The sequence below is a fragment of the Lathamus discolor genome, chromosome 4, assembly GCF_037157495.1.
Source record: "Lathamus discolor isolate bLatDis1 chromosome 4, bLatDis1.hap1, whole genome shotgun sequence".
In the NCBI taxonomy this organism is placed as follows: Eukaryota; Metazoa; Chordata; class Aves; order Psittaciformes; family Psittacidae; genus Lathamus; species Lathamus discolor.
The window spans coordinates 47825436-47846078 of NC_088887.1; positions in this window are offsets into that span (position 1 = coordinate 47825436).

Genomic DNA, 20643 nt, shown 5'->3' on the forward strand with positions numbered 1-20643 from the left:
AGGCTTATCATCTGATTCTGTTTGGAGTCATGAGATCACTCTGGATTCTCAGTTTTTCCCTTGTAAAGGGCTGTGTTGCTGCCTTGTTCCATTTTCTGCTATAAACAATAATGAGTGAAAGAAATCATGGACCTTTGCCAGCAAATGCAGAAAACTCAAGTCAGGTGGTTTGCTGAGCCTGGTGATACGCTGCACCAGTGAGAGTGGTATGAGAAGAAGTGGGCCTGTCCTCAGAGAGGTTAGGAGTCTGCCTGGTTAATTATAAGAACTTTTTGTACTGGCATTGATGAAGCCGCAAGCCATCGTCAGAGGCTGAATTCATACTTACAGAGTCATGGAATCATAGAATCATTTTGGTTGGAAATGACCTTTAAGATCATCAAGTCTAACCATTAAGCCAGTACTGCCAAGCACAACTAAGCCATGACCCTAAGTGTCACATCCACACATCTTTCAAATACCTCCAGAGATGGTGCCCACTTCCCTGGGCATCCTGTTCTGATGCTTGACAACTCTTTCAGTAGAAACATTTTTCCTAATATACAATCTAAAGCACCCCTGGTGCAACTTGAGGCCCTTTCCTTTTGTCCTATTGCTTGTTACTTGGGAGAAGAGACTGACACCCACCTCGTTGCAATCTCCTATCAGGTAGTGACAAGGTCTCCCCTGTGCCTCCTTTTCTCCAGGCTGAAGAACCCCAGTTCCTTCAGACACTCCTCATGAGACTTGTGCTCGAGATCTTTCACCAGCTTTGTTGCCCTCCTCTGGACATGCTCCAGCACAGCAATATCTTTCTTTTAGTGAGGCACCTAACACTGTACAGTTTTCTAGGTTAGGTCTCACCAGAGCTGAGTACAGGAGGATGATCGCTTCCTTAGTTCCTCTTGCCACACTAGTTCTGATACAGGCCAGGATGCTGTTGGCCTTCTTGGCCATCTGGGCACAAGCTGGTTCATATTCAGCTGGCTGTTGTCCAATATCCCCAAGTCCTTTTCCCCTGAGCAGCTTTCCAGCCACTCTAGCCCAAGCCTGTAGCATTGCATGGGGTTGTTGTGACCCCAGTGCAGTACCTGGCATTGAGCCTTGTTGAAACTCATACCATTAGCCACAGATCATCAATCCAGCCTGTTCAGATCCCTCTGCAGAGCCTTCTTACCCTCAAGCAGACTGACACTCCCATCCAGCTTGAGTGTCATCTGAAAACTTGCTGAAGAGTGCACTCTGTCCTCTCATCCAGATCATGGATAAAGATACCAAACAGAACTGGCTGCAGTAGTGAGCACTGGGGAACACCACTTGTGACTGGCTGCCAACTAGATGTAATTCCATTCACCACCTCTCTTTGGCCCTGATCATCCAGTCAGTTTTTTACTCAGTGAAGTGTACACCCATCCAAGCCATGAGCCGCCACTTTCTCCAGGAGAATGCTGTGGGAAATAATCTCGAAGGCTTTACTAAAGTCTAGGTAGGCAACATCCACAGACTTTCCCTCATCCACTAAGTGAGCTATCTTCTCCTAGAAGGAGATCAGGTTAGTTAATCAGGACCTGCTTTTATAAGTCCATGCTGACGGGGCCTTATCACCTGATTGTCCTGCGTGTGCTGTGTAATGGTACTCAAAATGATCTGCTCTAAAACCTTCCCCAGCACTGAGATCATACTGACAGGCCTGTAGTTCCCCATATCCTCCTTCTGGCCCTTCTGGTAAATAAGCATACTTCCATCAGGAAGTCTTGGCTTTATGTTGCCTCGGAGAAGAAGAGGAGACACAAGGCTCCCAGAACATTTTCCAATGGATTTAAAAACCACCAGGGAGCTGGGTGGAGTCTATTGATATTTCTCTTCCACTTGAAGGCAGTCAACAGACTTCCATGTGTTTGTGGATTACAAGGTTGAAAACCACTCTAGACATGAAACACTGACCCAGTTCCATTGGCAGCAGTGATCTGTGTACCCACAGAGATGTACTGTGCTCAAAACCTGAATACTCACACTATGTAGCTAAAGGAAGAGTAGGACCTTTACAGTAGGGTTGTCTCTTGACTACAAGATCTGCTTCATTTACTTTCTTTTTTTTAATACTGATTACATTGTGTGTTCCAACTTGACAGAGCTACCTCACAGTCCAAAATAGCATATTTGGTCTGCTCACTGGGATATTATCTGGGATAATATCCCTCACTGGGATATTATCTGTATATCTGCTTTCTGCATTCAAGATCCTCTGGAAAAATTCCTGCCCTTGAAGCTTATCTAGTTGTACGGTAGTTAGAAGGACACAGATTCCAATATATCCAATGTAGGCCATGTTTCAGTGTTATCAAGGTAACATTATCATGCCAATAATGCAATTCGAGTTGAAATAAGAAGATACATATTCAGTTTTAGGCTTAACTAAATCTAGTGGCATGTAGATAAAACTTGAAAGGACAGTAACAAAAAGCTTCTGAGTTGTAGTTTCACCTAGAAAGGTGAAATTTGGAAGACATGAGAACAGCTGAGTTATGTTGATTTTTACTTTAAGAAATTTTCAAGGATTTACACCTCAGAGGGGTTTTGAGGACTGTGACTGTCTTCTTTACTGTGTTCATGGCACCCCTGCAATGAAGTCTGCTCTATTTCTGAGTCTTATAGGTGCTATGGTAATACAGACAATAGCTGGTAGTAAACAACACAACCTTCTACGCACAATATCTGTATAAAGCAGACAATTGAGAACAGTTCTTATGATCCCTTTTAGCAATGGATGCAATTAATTTGTTAACATTTCCCTGTAGTCTCACACAGAAGCTGAACAACATGGAAATATAAACCATATAATAAAAGTATGTTGTTGATTCATCTCAGCTCCAAAATGTCAACCATCCTTTATACTGAACATCTTCGAACATCTTCAAACATCTTAAAGTGGAGTCTCTTCTATGGGTGCACAGTGCATTCTTGAGGCCATGAAGCCCTTCCAAATATAATAAAGCATGCCATGCCACTGTTGCCAAGGCAAAAATCAAGAGCTGCACAACCAAGGTAAATTGCTGTACTTGTGGGATGTGTAACATTGATCAGTATCTCTATTTACTGGTCTCCAGCCTACCCAGCTCTTGTCACTTCGCAGAGGAATTTTCAAGGGTATTGATTTACAAAAGTATTATTTGCAAAAAAACAGTGCAAATATATTATTTGGAAAACTATTAGCTTAGGCACTGAAAGATGGCTGGCTGTCCTCCCCCACAGTCCGGCCTCCCAGAGGTAAGATGATAAACCCCACCTCTGGAATGTGCTACCTGGCAGATATGTCAAATGGAAGCAAATGTGAAAAACAGCAGGGGTTTAGGATGCAGCAGGAGGTAGAAATGCCTGCATCTGTGAGAAGCTGCTTGGGGGAAAACAAAAGAAAGTGGCATCCTGGTCTGTATATCTCAGCTCTCCAAATGTGGTAGATATCTCCAGTGCAGGGATAAGGTTTCTCAGAGATTGACAGCCTGTATCTACTCATAGGCGTGACTCTGTACTGCTAAAATAAGTGGAAATGTCTGCATTGGTAGGTACAAAGCTATTCCGATTGTAGGAACTGGATAGTGTTGGAAAGACTAACAGCCTTTTAGCCGCTGTGATTAACAGAGCAGCAACAATTTTCACTACTGAGAGACTGCCTTATTCTGGAAAAGACAATCTCTGAACACTCTTTCTTGCAAGAGTATTGAGCTTGCAAGGAATTACTACAGTGGGATCAGGGAATTGCTCCAACAAGTTGAATGAACTTTTAAATTTGTTCTCCTAACCATCTTAAATCTCATTCTGTGTTGGACAGTTGGCATTTCTGCATTTGTTCCCATCAAGACATGGGCAGCTTAGAGATCCCTCTGACTGTCATAGGTTCTTGACTTCTGATTATGTACAGCTTATGCTTCTGATTATATATAGCTTATACTTCTGACAGTTCACATAAATGGTCTTATTTAAAGCAGACCTGATGATCTCTTAATGCTTTTCTAGGCTAAGGTTTCAAAAGGGTTTTCTCTTTAATTTAGTTTATGGCAGCACTGTATTTCACAGCTGGTTTTAATGTATTTTTGGAGACTATGTGGAATCTGTACTTGAGTTACAAGGTATGTATATCAGATGGAGCCATAGCCACCATTCCCTGGCAAAACTGTTAGATCAAATGAGCTGAATCTCCTCTACTTTATTGCCTAATTAATTCTTGAACGATCGCTGAATTGCAGGGGTGGGAAACCTGCCAACTTTGGTCACACTCTGTGTTGGGTTATGTCAGAAAGGATTGGAAAGGGAGGGTTTTCTTTAATCTGGGTTCACAGAGGGAAATTTCTAGGTAGGTGGGCAAGAGCTTATTTTGCCTGCTTGCACAATTGAAGAGCAAGAGGAAGCAGCTCTTCAGCCAAGGGTCAAAGTCTACCGAGAGGAGCAGATCACACAGAGAGCAGGACCATGAAAGCGCTCACATTTCTCAATGTCAGCTTGCTGCTAAACGGGATGGGCTTGACTATCTGCAGATGAGTCTTCCTTGGATGACTAGATATTTCATTGGTTTTGCAAGCAATGCCAGAAATCAGAGGGCAGACTAGTTGGAGAGGTAAGTCACTGGCTGCTGAAGATGGAGTCTTAGCACAGAAAAATGTTCAAGAAACAATGTCTTAGGAAGAGCACTGTCACTGGTAGGGTGATGTTAGACACAAGACTATCAGTGAAAAACTCCTTGTATTTTCCTGGACCTGCAATGTCCCTATTCTGAGGTTTTATCCTGGTTTTAAGTACAGGAAGACTCTTTTAGGCATTTGGCCACATGACACGTTTATTGCTCACACACTTGCCCCAGAAAAAAAAAAACAACTACCTATTCTACAGCCACGGGCCTTCAGGAGCCACTGTCACACCACTCAGTGCACACAGATGGAGTCCTCACTTCTGCACTGCTTTTCTGGGCCATGCTGATCTACAGTTGGTAGCACAGAGGCAGCCTTGGCTGTAGGTGCTCTGTCTGGACAGAGCTGCAGCCAAGCCACTGGTGTGCTGGGCGGAGCTGAGTAGAATGGCTGCTTTCATCTTCGCTGTCTCTGCAAGATAGCCTTGGTGCCAGAAGTTGCATGACGCAAGTAGCATGGCACATACTGCCACAGGTACAGGAGCGATGAGTCCGTAGCTGTCTTGAGTATTGCTGTACAGAGCAGCATCATGTCTATTAGCTGCACCTTGAACATCCCTGCAGGAAAGAAATACGAGCATACGCAAAAAACAGTGGGGCAAGACCAGCCATTCACTTATCCCAGTGTTGCTTCCAACAGTGACAACAGCTAGAAGTACCAGTCAGGGAGAGCATACAAGCCTGCCCACTTTCTCTTCATACTCCCAGCATCCGCAGCTCATGTGTTTAGGATGCCAGAGCATACATCCCAGCCTCCTGCCTTTAGCATTTGTGTATATAACTGCTGTCCATGAATTTGCCCAATTTGTCTAAGGCAATAGGGTGGAAATGTTGTTGGCAAGGACACTGGTTTATAAGATGTTGTAGATGTTGCGGCTATGCTTATTCCTGGAATGAAATATGCAGTTGAAACCTTATGAATGAATACCACCACTTCCACTTAACATGTAAACTCAGGTCAGACCTCACTGCGAGTTTAACTGAGGAGAGTGACACAACCTGTTTGCTTGAATGAGTTGAGCAAAATGCCCAGAGGCTAACAGAAAACACAATATCTGAAACTTAGAGGCTGTTTTACATTTGGATGGCAGGCAATCAGCCTTGAACTGCTATCCTGGGCATTAGGGAGCTGTTCTTTTCCAGCAGACTGAAGCTCCTGGATAGGAGTCAGCTGGAGGTGTAGGAGCTCAGCACTGCAGTGAAGACCAGCAGCAGACTGGAGGCAAAGTCTCTGTAACAGTACTCAGGCAGACTTTGTTCTTCTGTTTGTTGAGATGCTCATTGGTTCACAACTGATCTTCCTCCAAGTATTACTATCCTTTCCCCTGACACTTGGCACTTATCACGCCAGCATCACTCTTATGCTATGCAATGAAGATTTGATGTGATCTCAGAAGTAATGTGGAGTTTCTCTGCATGCATGGAAACATCCCACCTGGAAGACTGGTATTCAGAAGGTGTGCAGGCAATTCCTTCCTCCCCGTATCTTGGCTCATGTCTGCAATAGTTCCCTGGGGGCCACTTTACCTTAAAAGCTGTCTCTGACGGGCCACCAAAGAAAGCAAACTTATGCAACTAGCAAAACTCCTGCAACAAGCCCCACTGTCTTTCCTGGAACAAAAGCCTTCACAAAAACACTCGGAATGTGACAGCACAGCATGTTTGAACACATGCTAGCTGAGTTAGACCCCAACCAAATAAATGAGCATAACGCAGAACAGCACCACCTCATGCTGTTTACCATTACTACAACAAGAAGCACCTCCAGTAGATTTTCACTGCTCTCATCTCTACATGACTTCTACAATCCAGGAAAAGCCTTGAGAAAAACAAAACCGTGTCTAAATAAATGCCTGTTGGCCACATAGGGGTTTACATCTCCACTGGTTACATTACCCAGGGTTTGCAAACCAAAAAAATGTTGAAAACCATGATCCTGTTTAAATTGTATTAAACTTGTGGAAAACCAGAGCTATCCCAAAAGCCTCTCTGGCATCCAGGGGATGGGTAGTTATGGAGAAGGAAGACTATCTCCGTGGTGCTTTTCTGTCTTAGCCTCTTCAAAAGCCAGAGGGAGGACAAGGTTGAGCTCCGCACGCGAGTGGGAGCCCACAGGAAGGTGGATGCTCTCCAGAGTACTTTTGCCTGTGAGACTACTGTCCATGGGAGCTCATGGTGAAAGCATGGACAGAAATGTGTTTGTTCTTTCACTGTCATCATAGGAGAAGCTCTTTGTACAGTGGATCTAGGGAATGCTGGAGACACCTGTTTCCCTTCAGTGTATAATGTACAAAGTGAAGGGGATTAGCTTGTTCTTGTTGAAATATTGACTCATCAAAAATTGCCATGAGAGCAAAACACTACCTCTTCCGGTATTTTTGAGTGCCATTGTGAAGTCTTTGCACAGAACTAATCCAGACAAGGACAACATTGAATTGACTACAAAATCATCTGTTTCTTTTCTTATTTCATATGTTTGAAAGTCCTAGGAAAAGAACTATGCCCCTTTGAAAAAAATAAATTAAGACTATTCACAAAAATAATTTAAATTATATTAATTTAAAGGGGTGCTTTTCATGTTGAATACATTTGTCCATATTTCCAGAACACTCAATAACTTCTCAGTTCTTTCAACACTGCATCTACTAAGTTGTGGGTAATTTATCCCTGGAGAAAGGATTAAGGATCTTCAGGCAGAACCAGTGTCCAGAAGGTGAGGGAGAAATGGCCAGGGAGGGTGGCTGAGGGCTGCAAAGTGAGGCAATGTCAATGCCCCTACCCTGGGTGCAAGGGACCCTGGCCTGCCATGGTCTCCCTGTGCTACCTGCAGTAAAACACGGTCCAGGGGGGCAGGCATGTTGTGCCACAGCAGAGCAAGGAGGCATTGCCGCAGTGGGCAGGGCTGCCAGCCATGCAGGCCACCCCTGCCTCTAGCTCCCACAAGCAGCTCAAGCCACCCCCTCTTTCTGCACAGCTATAGACACTGGCACAGCTGGTCTCATGCCAGCATCACTGATCGAGGTGGCCAGTAATCCCAGTCCTCTGTGGTTTGTGTTATGATAAGCCTCCTTGGGCAGAACTGCACCAGAGTGCTGTAAGTGAGCTGGCACACAAGGAAAGCTTTCATTCTGGCAGCATTTATTTGGTTTGGCTGCAAAGCTCTCTCATATGCCTGCAACACTATAGCCTTCATCGATAGCTACAGATCAGTGTTTGTGTGCTCAGCACCTTTGCTTGCATCTGAATTTTTTCCAAACCAACCAAGTTGCACAGATCACGCTTGGTATGTCTGAAGCATACAAGCTTGCTCTTTTCCACTCCCACCTGTAATAGCTGGCCAGTGATTACTCTGCTAGTTAGCAAGGGTGGACCAAAAAGAAGTTAAAAGTAAAAAGCACTATTAACTCAAATCATAACCCCCAGGCACATAATTCAGGAATCACCATCTCTAAGAAAAGCTGCTTGCTGTGCAATACATGTATTTATATTTCATATGGTATGCCATCTCCTGCACATTCATTCTAAGTAGTTAAATACAGCAGAAAATGATACTTAGTATTTTAATAACCTTTAACTGTGAACCCCTCGCCTCACTACTGTATAAATGAAGAGAGCAAGGGAAAAAAACTCTTATGGGGGAAATATGAATTAGTTGTGCAACTTGCTCAAAATTATTGCAGACTTTCAGCACTTTCTTGAAGATAGGTTTGGTGCCTTGGGCTTGTTTGTACAGAGCCACCTGGACATATAAAGCTCAGCAGATGCACACCCAGTAGCATCTTTTCTACCATACACAACCCTGCAATGCCAACACAGACTTCAACAGTCATGGTGGCACTGAGCTGTATGGATTTTGCTTATTTCGTAACTACTTTTTCACTCACTAATGACCAGCCTCAGGGCTTAAAATGCAAGTGAGAGGACCATCATTCTCTGAAAAAGCTGTATGGCCTTTAATTCCCTTCAAGAAGGATCCCAGATCAGACCTGTGTCTCCTCCCCTTACTTGCATGTTCTAGCTAGCAGGAAATTCAGCCAGAGCTTCACGGCCACATGGAGACCATGTAAACAAGGAGGCAGTCATACAAGCAGCAGCCACCAGCCCTGGAGGACAGCCTTGGACACTTGGAAGAAAGGAGTTTGTTTTTCCAGGGTTCTGTAGACTCTCAGGACCATCTCATGTCACCTCCTGGGCTAAGAAGTGCAACAGCTATCCATGCCAACTTCTCCTTAAGAGCTGTATAGCAGGAAGTGGATAGATTTGCTTTCCTCACTTTGGGTCAGTGGTAAAAGATGCTACAAAGAGGATCAGGAAGCAGAAGCTGGGTGGAGCAATGGAAGCGAGTCCTTCCCTAGTGTCACAAGCAAAGCCTCACAGGTCTGCCAGGTGACTTTCAGGACTTCACACACTAATATTTCTCTTTTCAGGCTCTGCAGATAGCCTGGAGATTATGGAGACCAGCACACCACATCCACAGGGCTGCAGCTAATGAGCCACCCACTGAGCACAATTGCTTGTCAGCTCAGTCCCTCCCCTATGCATCATTAAAGTTTTGTGCCATTACAAGGCCTGAGGAGCCTCACAGGGAGTTTGGTAGGCATAGAAAGAAAATAAAATGAATTTAAAATATAAAAAAAAAAAAAAAATCACCATCTTTTTAACAGTGATGTAACATGCAACCTTTAGAGCTCCACACATTTGAGAGCTGATGGTGCTCAGAGGGCACATACCCAGCACTTCAGGTACTCTCCCTGCTTCAGGAAGAAAAGATGCAAGAAGTACGGTTCCCATTAGCAAGATAACCCTGGAGGACCACACAAGCACATTCCTCTCCATCCCCTCTAGTAAAATGAGGCCTCCAGCCTTTCACTGTGTCAGCACAAAGAGTAATTCACATGCATATGAATGCATTTGGCTAATCATAGTGTAGGGATAATTCTCTGTATATAATTACATGCTGTGCTAGGCAGTTAACACTGCAGGGATGTTAAGGTCTGCTTAGATGTAGGAAGGGGGGGTGGAAGGTTATTATGCAACATTCACAGAGCAAATGGGCAGTTTCAGGCCTGCTGGTGTATTTTGCATAGACATTGACCCAAAATCTATGCCTAACTCAGTGCAGACCCAATTAAAACCAAAAATAGCTGTTGCTGATAAGAATCGATTTAAACTCCATCTGCTTACCTCTGCCAAAAGCTTATGTCTGTGCATGGGGATCCCCATCATACTGATAGTCAAAGATGCCTGGCTTGCTGGATAATTAATAGGTCAAGTCCTACACACTGTGTTTGCTACCTCAGTTTCAGAAGTTCTGAGCAGCTGTGTATCTCATAGATGACAAGAGATTATCAAGGTCTTAGTATCCCTGAATATCATGACAGCTTTGTCTGGGGTTGAGGCTTTTCCAAAATCTGTGAAGGAAGGAGAAATATAGAACTCTTTGAATAGAAATAAAATATTAGAAACCTGAAAACCAAACACTTTTCGCCTGTTTTTTAAATATATCAAGAAAAGTTCAATCCAAATTTGAAAAAGAAAAGTAGAGCAACATCCTTGAATTAATGACTTGAATTAAGTCAGGCAGAAGGTTCACAACCCTGGGGTTACAAGATACAGAAAATTTAGAACTATCAGCAATTCAACAGCAAGAGATATCCAAGCAGTCACAAAATATGAGGCTGGTTTCCAAAGCTCAGGAGCTGGGCTAGCAAATGACACGGTTTTAAAAGAATAGAAGCTTGTATTCCAGTTTCTGAGCCTGGAGAAGATACACCAGCCTTCTTTTGTTCTATTTTCTGTTTCTATTTTTTGTTCTATTTTTCACTCTGCTGTCAACACAACTAGAAGCTTAATTCATACAAGTCAAGTCTGAAATTATTGAACAATTAGTCGGCTTTCTAAGACACAGCAAGTATTAATAGACTTGTGAGAAAGTCTTATGAACTGGCAAGGCTGAATCAGGAACCGCTAGTGTCAGAGCAAACCCAAACAGAGACAACACAAATTGCTGACTGAAGCCAGTGCAAGTCTCCCTATAAATCCTGCATGAGCCAGTGATTCTCTGTGTGACCTTTGGCAAATTGTTTGGTCTTGGTTTGTTCCTCTGTCTACTCAGCTGGAAAACCGGGTTAAAGAAAAAAAGATGAAGCAGGAGCTGACCGAAAACCAGATGCTGAGCATGAGCTGAGCCTTTCCAGGTAAATAAATTATTTTAAAATAATTGTGATAATACAAAATGTTCAGTATATCTCATATTTTACTTTATGTATTTACTGCTGGACCCAAGCCCGTGTACCCTAAGAGGATGAATATGATGATGACAGTTGAAAGAAGGTATCTGGTGCCAAATCTATAGGGAAAGCCATCAATCCTTGCAGGGAATATTGCCTTGCCAAATACAACACTGTGATAACAGCAAATCCCACCCAGATTTCCAGCCCAGCTCACAGCTGAAGCCAAGGCGAATGCCAAATGGTTTTCTCCTACACAGAAAGGGAAAAGGAAGCTTCTGGGAGGCCCAGGAAAAGCCCTGAGCTGGTCTCTATGGGGTTGGGGAGCCCTACAGGGAGCTCAAGGCAAGGTCTCCCATTGGGTTGGTGTGGCTCCTGGGAAATGCTCCCATGGTTTCTGCCAGATGACAGGCGACTTTCACTAAATCCCTTCTCACTCCAAAATAATGGACCACGTAACATTCCAGAGACGCTGCAGAAGTCATCTGTTTCAGCTAGTTTTGGGGAGAGGCTGTGACATATTTCAGAAGCAAGTCAGAAAAGGGTGGGTTTGAGGGTTTCGGTTAGGGTTTGGTTTTTTTTTTTTTTTTGTAGCTTTGATTTACTGCCAAAGTTCACTTACTAACATTTATTTACTGCTGTTGGCAGGCTGAGCATGCACACTGCTTAACAGATTTATCTGTAATACTGGTGGGTGGCCACTATTCTTGTGTTGTAAGATTAATTGTAAAGACTCCTAGGGCATTTGGTACTGGGTAGTTGAAGCTATTTAAGTAAAATAATAATACCTTTTTCTCCATGGCCCCATCCATCTACGCTAGGGAAGTTAGCATCTGTAACAGACTGGTGGTCACCTCCTCAAGCCCTGGGGAGGAGCAGGGGCTATCACAGTGCAGAGGAAGCTTGTGTTCTTTATCAGCTCTTTCTCCAGGCTCAGCAAGGCAACACAGTGCTGAAAATACTGAAAACTTGCCTTGCTGCTCCATTTTTTCTTATGGGAACACCATGGCTATGGGCTGTAAATGTTTTGCTCTCATGGATTTCCAGACCTACTGGCTCTATTTAGCCAGCAGTGAACATGCAATAATTCGCTGGCTTGGAAACTCACATCTAAGTCCTCAAAAGGATCTAATTTTTCTAGTTCTACTTTTGACACCTAAATGCTATTGATTTCTCTTAGTTCGATTTGGAGGTTGGCACAAAAATGCCTCCTGGGATCTGTGCTTAAATGCAAATGACCAGTGAGACAAGTCTAGTTAACTTTTTAACTACTCTGGTCTGAACTGAGCTTTTCTTCTTGCCCTGCCACAGCAGTGACTGTGGGAAATGTTCACAGAAAGCACTGAGTTGGCACTAATACAGCACATGTCTCCGTTTGGGTATCAGAGGTCAGTGATTTGAGCTGGGAGAGAAATTGCTGGCTCCCACCTCTTGTGGCCATTCAGCTATCACCAACAGCTATGAAGTGGAAACACGAGACTTCCAGTGCCCTCAACTTCTCTTCTTTGATCTGTGAACAACACCTGCAAAGCAGCAGTGAGCATTTTCATAGAGGGAGCTCCACTGGGTTTGCAACCTTGTGCCACAACCCTTACAGCCGTAGTTGTACCTGCCCAGTGGCAAGACACGGGCTGCTGGAAACTGCATGTGCTCAGGTACCAGAGGTGAGTTTCACCAGAAAGGAGTGGTTAATGGGAGTCCCGTTCCCTGGCAAGGTATGGTGATAAAACTTAGCAGGTACATACCACAGAGTTAGAGTACTGGTAATTATTGTGTTTATAGTTCATAGGGTAAGGAGACAACTTCACTATATAGAGTATTTTTATGCTGATACATTTTATGGGTTTGCACTGAGTGAGAGTGAACTTACTTGCCAATTCAAATATCAGTCTGAGGAAGCTGTCAGGGCTTTGCCAGTTTAGGAACATAGGGTGCCATTTTTCCAGGGTATATAGATTGCTGGCTGGGATTTTTTTTTCTTTTTATAGTTCAGTGACCCGGTTTTGGCATCAGCATCAGCTTCCCATTTCCTTACAACTGAGTGGGCAATAACAAGAGCTTAGACACACAGGGACTGCTGCTAAACTCACAGGCACACACAGCAAGCAGAAGCTTCACAGTAGAGTGGCTGCACTTCAGACAGCAAATAACCCCCTTCTGTGTTTCTAATGCTCCAGCTAAAGTACAAAAAGGTCAAGTGCCACCTAAAGCCTACAGAAATGTCCTCTTGCAGTTTTTCTGTCTGCTCTGACCCTGTGTTACACAATGCTTGCACAGCAGCCTGTTAAGGAGGTTTGCATCTGGTGGTCCTCAAATTGCTTGGTGCGCAGCATAGCCCAGGGTCCTCCAGGAGCTGTGAGCTCTGGCTGTGCGGCTGAGATAAAAGTGTTTCCCACCCTTGATCAAGGTGGCAGAGGGCTGTTAGTAAGTACACTGACCTGTTTGCTCTTGTGCTGAACAAGCTACCCAGTACTGCTATTTCTTAGTCTCTTTCCACAACTCTCCTTTCCAGGGATTTCTCCTGGTTTCTCCACTCCCGTTCCTCTATAGTAGTAGCACCTCTGCAAATTGGGTCCTTCTCTTTTGCCTCACCTCTGCAGTGGTTTCCTACCTCAGACTGCAGCCCTTGCACCCCTCCCAAAGGAGAAGAGGGCTTGCTCACCATCCCTGATGGTTTGTTTCTCCATCAGCAAGGCACACCCACCTACTTTGAGGAGTTTTGGTAGGCTAACCCTTCTCCTCCACAGCTGCCAGGCCAAGACCAGACTGATAACACAAAGGTTATCATACGTGCATACCCCCTTTTTTCCCTTTTTTATACAAATACTTTAAACTTTTACTAGACTTTAACACCTAAGAACCCATCCCTTGAAGGCACAGCATGGGCAAGAAGGTGGGAAGGCAGCAAAGAACTGAAGCAAATGTTCTTTAACTAGCCCTACCTTTTCAAGGCTGGGGCAGCCCTGGGTTACAAAAGCTTTTTGGAGACCCGTCAGCAGGAAAGTGAGGTGACATGTCTAGTGCGCAGGAAAAGTCTCTCAGCAGACACATGGACTTGGTAGCTTCTGACTTTTTGGTCCATGGAAGGTCCTCCCTGGTCCATTCCAGGGGCTGTGGGAGCAAACCTTTCCTCTCCCCCTGACTATGCAAATTTTCTACTGTGGGACAAGGTTACAAGCATTACCTCTTAAAGGTGGGAGGGATTTGCTAAGCCCTGTGAAAACCCTACACGTCCACCTTACGCCTTGATGCCTTAATTAGTGGCTAGAGACTAGCTCACCCCAGACTGTCAGAGAAGTACTGTTGAAAAACATCCCAGGGGCAGCCTCTTCTTTAACACATTACCGTTATCGCCCCGTTTTCCTGGTCAGCCCTGTCCAATCCAGAGCCCTGAGTCCCGCCTCCTTTTGCAGCTTTGGACATAGAGGTTCAGCTGGCTGTGCTGTATCAGGGACAGGGCGGATAATCAATGACGGAAATGAGAAAAAAAAAAAAAGCTAGCAGAAAGCAGTAGGGGTTTCTGTTTGGTTTTGCTTTAGGAAATGACATTATTTGATAGTTTCATGGTTGCATCTTGCATCAGTTTTACTGAAAGTTTGGGATGAATGAAGGTTACAGTTTTTGGTTCATGATAACCATTCAACAGCATTAGTGCAAGCAAAGCTGATATTTTAATGGCAAAGCTAGCAGTTCTCACCAGAAAAATAAGGAATTTTTCTGAAGTGCATTTGTAAATTCAACACATGGTTAAGTTTCACTCTCTGCCTTTGAGCACAGTAGTTGGTAAGAAATGCATATCAGAAGGTAGGGAATAGAGAATACAACTCTGCAGCAGCTCAACTCCATTTTCCTTTTCTTTTTCTTCTCCTTTTTTCTCAGTAAAAGGGATGGATATTTTTCACAAGCGGAAAGTTGCCATTGTGATTTTTTTTAACAGAAAAGCCTTTTTGCCTCTCTCAGCAAAACTGGAGCATTCTTGTCTGTAAAAATGTCACATTTTCACCTGGGGCATATTTATGAAAATTAAAACTTTGCTTCTTGTTGTAAATCTTTGTAAATTTCCATGAATTTGCCTTAGGTGAAAATGTGCCATTTTTACAGAGAGGAATGTACCATTCTCCTCAGCAAATGAGTATTTTCCTAAAGAAGTAGCAGTTCAATTTTAAAAGCTGCTTTCAATTACATTTTTTTAGAGCTACAAAAGGAAAGTTTAATGCACCTATAAATCCCGTTCCTTTCCTCTTTTGCCGTGAACAGGAGCTTCTCAGTTATATCGACGGTATTATTTTTATTGTCATTACATTTAGGATACTTAATCATGGATCAAGACTCCATCATGCTAGGCACTGTATAAAGAAAGAACATAAGGCTCATTCTTGCTTCAGAGAGCCAAGCCCCCATGGCAAGAGGCAACAGCATGGGGGAGCTTATGGAAACAAGACAACAGATGATCGGCAGAAGAGGTTTAGAAGTTGATGGACCGCAACCACTTTGCCTCGTGCTGGGAGAGTGGAGACACCACCTACCAAATTGCACAGCCTTTGAATTTGAGCTGAGGATTAGGAACAGACTTGGAAAGATCTTGCTTAGCTGCAGCATCCAGAAAAAGAGGAGGTGCAATGCCTTAACGCAATATTCTCCATTTGTCCTGCTGCCAGTCAGATAACAACTTGCTTATATATGAAGATGGGACTGATACAAAACACCAGGACAGAGCACCAGAAAGCAGAAAAGGATTCAGGGGTAACTGTGGAGTGAGAAACCAACAATGTAGAAACTGCAAGCATTGTGCTGGGGTACAGCACCAAGGGCACCATTTGTGAGATTTTTGACATAACTTTTGTCTATTTAGTCTGCTATAGCCTCAGCTGGAATATTTTGTTCAGTTTTAAGCACATATTATTTTTTTTTTTTAGGGGAACAAAAAAAAAAGCTATGCCCCAAATCCAGCTCTGCAAAGCAGCAAAATCAATTAGAGATCTAGAACATGACATATAAGGTAAGACTGAAGGAAATGGGCTTGTTTAGTCTAGAAAAGACAAGACTGAAGGGAGACAATAACAGTCTTCAAATACATGGCTGTTATCTGCAAACATGGGAGAATGATTCTGATGATAGGATGGGAAACATTGGGCTTTGATAGTCACAAAAGAGATTTATGATGATAAACAAGAAAACATTTCTAATAGTAAGGACAATTAAGCAGTAGACAGATTGGCTGGGGAAGCTGTTACATCTCCATCATTTTTTGTTTGTTTTTGAAAAAGAGCTTAGGCAAACATCTGTTGTGAACAGCTTAGGTACAAGTCAATCCTGCTCTTGGGCAGAGAAGGGTTCAGATCTCTGGTAAGCCATCGAGGTGCTCTGAATCACACCAACAGCCCTGCCAGAGCTGCCTTTGCCTGTGGGGCACAAAAAATCCCAATGGGACTGAGCAGAGGCACGGGTGAGAAACTTTGAGACGTGCTGGGCAAGACCATCTCTCACAATCCTTTCCAAAGTGTTTTGGAAGATTTATGCATGCAGAGTGTAACATATCCTGTGGCATGTATTATAGCTAGGGGCCTTCAGCGTGTATGTATGCTGGAGTTTAAGGAAGTCATAAGTGATTCTGAGTGCTTCAAAGCTTGGTGCAATCTGCAGCTTTTTGGGAACATGGTGGGCATCCACCTTCTGGAAGCCAAGGAAAAAGCTTTCAGACTTTTAGAAAGCTTGCTCCTCTTGGGCACCCAGAGTCACTCATCTCTGTAAATTCAAAGGCACCTTTGCTCCAGTCTTTTCCAGACCATTTTGAGGCTAGACTTAATCAGCATTCATAAAAAGAGATGATTGCTCTGAGAGAGAGCAGTGAAATGGGAAGCAGGAAACGTGGTTACATACACTGATGAGAAGTGCAACCAGTGAGGCTTGAGCACAACACTGAACCAAATCATAAAAGTGCACAAAGAAGAGATTCTGGAGACACACAGAGCAGCCAGAGCTTGTGCTCTCCCAAAATTTATTCTGTGGTTTGGAGATTTGGGCCAGACCACACAGATCAGAGGGAATTTGAAATGACTAGGGTGGGAAGTGGGGAGACCCACACCACAGCAACAGAAACCCTAGAATGTTTGTAGTAAATGCCTCAGTCTTACCCACATAAAATCCTTTTCAAGTGATACAGGAGGGAGAGACTATGGCTGCCACAGCATCCTGATGCTTCAGTGGTGGTAGCTGCTGCTGCACAGCTTTGGAAAAGGCATGTCAGGTATTAAAGGCATGAGCAGATGAAAAAGATTACCCAAGTATTCTGCAGCTTTCTTCTGTGATGCATAGCTTCTCCTGCAAATGCAACAGAAGCTATGCCACTGTTATTGGGATAGGAGCATGCATGAGGGCAAGTACCAGGCTGAAAGACGTGCTGTAAGAGGTAGTCCTTGAGCTTCTGACACCTTGTTTGTTTCTTTTAGTACAGTGGAGTATTTAGCTCTGCAGCGCTTGTTTTTTTCTCTTTGAGGATTATGACTTGACACATGAAGACTTTGCTCCTTGGAAAGACACACTCTGACTTTACAGGTCAGCACAGAGAAAGGATGGTCAAGAGACAGGTTGTGGCACAGAAAACATTTTGGTTCTTGCGCGGCCGTTCCTGCTGCCATCTGCATCTGCCGCTTGCTGTGGAGACAGTTGAAAGCAGTAAGCCACTGGCATCACACTGGTACAAAAATACCTACTCAACCATCCTGGCATCACAGATGCATGTGTGTCTTCACATGCCTCCTGCTAACACCACAGGATTTGCCCTAGACCAGTCTCGGAGAGTGAGAGCAATGATCTCCATAGGGAAACAAAACATCTGGAGGACATACACTCAACACCTCAGCCCCTCATCTTTAACATTGTTCCCTATCATGTGTTTCTGCTCAGAGAAACAAACTGTAAGAACCAGTCATACAGCCAAAACCAAAAAAAATCCTAAGCCATGTAAGACCTGTCCAGTGTCAGGAAGATGATGCACATGGCAGCTTTCCCTGATGGTGCCTTTCTGTCTAGCATCAGCATAGCTCTGGTGACAGACAGGACAACCAGAGAAACAGAAATGCAGACAACAGTGGGAAACTTTCAGAAAGTACCCCAACACAGGGACCAGATACCCAGCAACCAAAGCAAAGGCTTGTGTGTAAGCATGTGAAGCTGCGCTGCGGATGCTGTCAGGTAGATTAGAAACAGGTGGAAGATTTATCTCTGCATACACAGACTGCCTGAGTTTTCTTCCAAAATTTTCAGGGGAAGTAAAGTTCTCTACCTCTGAGGAAAATGAATAATTTCTACAAGTTGTGTGTTTTGTGCTTGAGCTCCCTTCTCTCACAAAAAGGACAGTTATTTTTTTCCTTTTCCAGGAAAAAATAATATTTTTTTTTCCATTTTTATTTTGGGGGTGGAGGGCAGTGCAGACCAGAAGTGACCAGGATAATGCTTGTCCAGTGGTGAAAAGAGGTTCCTATCGGAAATATTTTTGCCGCTCCTGCTTCTGAACCCTGCGAAATGCCTGTAAGGCCTGGATAGATGTGCCAAAGGTACACATTATGCACACGGGAGAGGGAGGTGAGTGGAAAGAAGGCGAAAGACAGTAATAAATTTTTTTGGAGAAAGATTTTGACAGGAAACCACTCTGGAAGTCAGGTCGCCTGTGGAGACTGATTCATTTCAGCTTGAAGCACAAATGTGGTTGCTAGCCTAATCTCCACAAAGCCACAGAGAACTTCCAGTCAAGAGTTCATTAAGCTTTGACAAACTATATGCACCGGGCTGTGAGTGCTTGCCAGGCTCCCCTGAGACAGTGGAAAGTATTTAATACACAGGCAAATATCTTAGAAGGGAAGGCATCCTTTCCTCATGTATTTCCACATAAAGCATTTTTGAAAGATTAATTCAGCATAACTTGTTTATTTCCAAGATGCCGTGTAGCTTCCAGGAACAGCTCTGACCTTGGCTAAGGGTGGGAAATCAAGGAACTTGGCTCTAAAAACATCCTTCCCGAGCTGCTCTCAGGTTTGGTGGCACTGTTTTTAGCAGGAACTTCCCAGTTGAGTGCCCATGTGGATGGGGGAAAAAAAAAATAGAAAAGGGAAAACCTCCATATTTCTATTTAGCAGCTCAGCCCTCACAAAGTGTTACTGTGTTTCCTTCCCAAGGAAGTGCCTAGGGAATTAAGAACTTATTTTCTTAAGGGGTACCTGCTTCAGTTGTTTCCAATGATCTATTTTCACTTCCCTTTTAAGCAAGTTAACCCACATCATGCAGTCAAGACAAAAAACAGAGCCAAATTAGATCATATTTATCAGCATAAGGTAAAATAGTAGTGGTTTTATTTTTTTCTTTTTTGAACATTTTTATCTCAATGGCACCATTTGGAGCAAGTCCAAACACTCAGAAATTCTGTAAATTTGCTTTTAAGAGCCCAGCAGGGGGTTTTCAGGGAAAGCGCTCCAGTATGTGAAAGAATTTCTGAACAGCAAAGCCCATTTACTACAAGATCTAACGTGGTATTTCAAAGCGTGATTTGGGGAAGTCTACTTTTCTGGCTGCTACTTCCCACCATTATGTTTTCATTAAAAAATGCAGGAAAGTTTTCTTTTTTAAAAAAAAATTATTACTTTAAATAGCAAAACAACCAAGCCTTTAATAGAATTGTTGCTCTAGCTTCAAGGACTTTAAACTTGTGGGGAGCAAAACATCTTTTATTAGAGCTACTGGCAGCCCTTCGAAAAACAGACAAGTTATTTCTTCTGGCCTGAAGCAGGTATCATCAAAGCCTAATTCTGCTTAGTCCTAGGAAGCATGCTAAACTTTTATTCTGATGAAAATAATATCACCCCAGGCCTCACTATGAACTCCCATGGACTTCTATTAGAGAGCTGTGCTTTTAAAAGCTAATAAATCCTCCTTTCTTAGGCTCTGGCATAACCAGGCAAGCTTGCCTAACTGCTGAAGTATCCTCAGCCAGTTGCGTGTCAGCTTGAAGCTGGAGGAGCACCAACACTCTCACATGAGGAGGAAAAGCTTTTGCAGTGGTTGAGCACCATGCAAAAGCCACATTCACCCATGTGCTGCCACGCCATGCTCCTTTCTTGACTTCCCACAGCTTTGCAGCCTGCCATACAGGTTGGACCCAAACCAGAGGGGTGGACATCTCGTAAATCCAGTCCTACTCATGCCATTCAGAAAACCAGGCAGGCAGGTGATGGAGACATCCTGGAAATGTCCCACTGGAGAAAAGGCTTTGCAGCCTCTGCTCAGCACAACCACAAATGCCCTGTGTCCCTCTACTGGGGCTCAGCCCCCACACAGCACCAAAGGATTCAAAGCTCAGGTAAACTGTAGGAAAGTGTCCTTTATGAGCCTTGCTGGTCTTGGGAGCACAGTGCCTTCCTATGCCTATACCATGGTGTCCTGGGTTCACCAGTAGCAGCTTTTCTCCTTCTTAGTAGCTGGTGCAGCGCTGTGTTTCGACTTCCAGCCTGGGAACAGAGCTGATAACACTGATTGTTTTTAATTGTTGCTAAGTAATGTCTATTCTGGCCAAGGACTTTGTGAGTCTCATGTTCTTCCAGGGACAAGGGGAGGCTGGGATGAAGCAGAGACAGGACACCTGACCCATGCTAGCCAAAGAGGTATTCCATACCACAGCACGTCATGCCCAGGGAGGTAACTGGGAGTTACCCAGAAGAGCACGGGCTCTCTTCAAGGGGGTCGAACTCGTTCAGCGGTGGT